Source organism: Arachis ipaensis, chromosome B9 (genome assembly GCF_059453495.1).
Source record: "Arachis ipaensis isolate K30076 ecotype BB chromosome B9, ASM5945349v1, whole genome shotgun sequence".
Taxonomy (NCBI): Eukaryota; Viridiplantae; Streptophyta; class Magnoliopsida; order Fabales; family Fabaceae; genus Arachis; species Arachis ipaensis.
Genome location: NC_142444.1, coordinates 99269345 through 99271671, shown reverse-complemented (window position 1 = coordinate 99271671; position 2327 = coordinate 99269345). Strand labels below are relative to the sequence as shown.

At 42.8% G+C, this 2327-nt stretch overlaps 1 non-coding gene across 1 annotated transcript; it reads left to right on the top strand.

Annotated features, from left to right (window-relative positions):
- Positions 1–1659: 1659 nt before the first annotated feature.
- Positions 1660–1767, top strand: LOC148545605 (small nucleolar RNA R71). Its single transcript, XR_015900553.1, has one exon. It is a non-coding gene; the product is annotated as a small nucleolar RNA R71 (small nucleolar RNA).
- The last annotated feature ends 560 nt before the right edge of the window (positions 1768–2327 follow it).

Sequence of the window (2327 nt, the reverse complement as noted above, 5' to 3'; positions counted from 1 at the left end):
ATAGCTTGACAGTGGGCTCTCATGGAGCCTCACAGATACTCAGAGCATGATGATGACCTTCCAACACCAAACTTAGAGTTTGAATGTGGGTCTCTATTTGACTCTACATTGAGAGAAGCTTTTCATGCTTCCTCTCCATGGTTACAGAGGGAGATCCTTGAGCTTTAAACATAAGGGAGTCCTCATTTACTTGAAGGACCAATTCTCCTATGTCAACATCAATCACAGCTTTTGCTGTGGCCAGGAAGGGTATGCCAAGGATGAGGGTTTCATCCATACTCTTCCCAGTGTCTAGGATTATGAAATTAGCAGGGATGTAGTGGCCTTCAACCTTTACCAAGACATCCTCTATAAGTCCATAAGCCTGTTTCTTTGAGTTGTCTGCCATCTCTAGTGAGATTCTTGCAGCTTGTACCTCAAGGATCCCTAGCTTCTCCATCACAGAGAGTGGCATGAGGTTTATACTTGACCCTAGGTCACACAGAGCCTTCTCAAAGGTCATGGTGCATATGGTACAAGGTATTGAGAACTTTCCAAGGTCCTGTCTCTTCTGAGGTAATCTCTACCTAGTTAAGTCATCCAGTTCTTTGGTGAGCAAGGGGGTTCATCCTCCCAAGTCTCATTACCAAATAACTTGGCATTTAGCTTCATGATTTCTCCAAGGTACTTAGCAACTTGCTCTTCAGTAACATCTTCATCCTCTTCAGACGAAGAATACTCATCAGAGCTCATGAATGGCAGAAGTAAATTCAATGGAATCTCTATGGTCTCTGCATGAACCTCAGATTTCCATGGTTCCTCATTATGGAACTCCTTGGAGGCCAGTGGATGTCCATTGAGGTCATCCTCAGAGGAAATCACTACCTTTCCCTCCTCTAAGTATTCGGGCATGTGGGACATGTTTATGGCCTTGCATTCTCTCTTTGGGTTCTCTTCTGTATTGCTTGGGAGAGTACTAGGAGGGAGTTCAGTAACTTTCTTACTCAGCTGACCCACTTGTGCCTCCAAATTTCTAATGGAGGATCTTGTTTCAGTCATAAAACTCAGTGTGTTCTTAGATAGATCAGAGACTATGGTTGCTAAGCTAGAGAGACTCTGCTCAGAATTCTCTGTCCGTTGCTGAGAAGATGATAGAAAAGGCTTGCTATTGCTAAACCTATTTCTTCCACCATCATTATTGTTGAAGCCTTGTTGAGGCTTCTGTTGGTCCTTCCATGAGAGATTTGGATGATTTCTCCATGAAGGATTATAGGTGTTTCCATAGGGTTCTCCCATGTAATTCACCTCTGCCATTACAGGGTTCTCAGGGTCATAGGCTTCTTCTTCAGAGGAAGCCTCCTTAGTACTGCCTGATGCAGCTTGCATTTTAGACAGACTCTGAGAAATCATATTGACTTGCTGAGTCAATATTTTGTTCTGAGCCAATATGGCATTCAGAGTATCTATCTCAAGAACTCTTTTCTTCTGAGTTGTCCCATTATTCACAGGATTTCTTTCAGAAGTGTACATGAATTGGTTATTTGCAACCATTTCAATGAGTTCCTGAGCTTCTCCAGGCGTCTTCTTCAGATGAAGAGATCCTCCAACAGAGCTGTCCAATGACATCTTGGACAGTTCAGACAGACCATCATAGAAGATACCTATGATGCTCCATTCTGAAAGCATGTCAGAAGGACACTTTCTGATCAATTGCTTGTATCTTTCCCAAGCTTCATAGAGGGATTCACCTTCCTTCTGTTTGAAGGTCTGGACTTCCACTCTAAGCTTACTCAATTTTTGAGGTGGAAAGAATTTGGCCAGAAAAGTACTGACCAGCTTTTCCCAAGAGTTCAGGCTTTCCTTAGGTTGTGAATCCGACCATATTCTAGCTCTGTCTCTTACAGCAAAGGGAAAAAGCATAAGCCTGTAGACCTCGGGATCAACCCCATTGGTCTTGACAGTGTCACAGATTTGCAAGAATTCAGCTAAGAACTGATGAGGATCTTCCAATGGAAGTCCATGAAACTTGCAATTCTGTTGCATTAGAGAAACTAATTGAGGCTTAAGATCAAAGTTGTTTGCTCCAATGGCAGGAATTGGGATGCTTCTCCCATAGAAGTCGGGAGTAGGTGCAGTAAAGTCACCAAGCACCTTCCTTGCATTGTTGGCATTATTGTTATTTTCGGCGGCCATGTCTTCTTCTTGTTTGAAAATTTCTGTTAGGTCCTCTACAGAGAATTGTGCTTTAGCTTCTCTTAGCTTTCTCTTCAAGGTCCTTTCAGGTTCAGGATCAGCTTCAACAAGAATGCCTTTGTCTTTGCTCCTGCTCATATAAAAGAGAAGAGAAC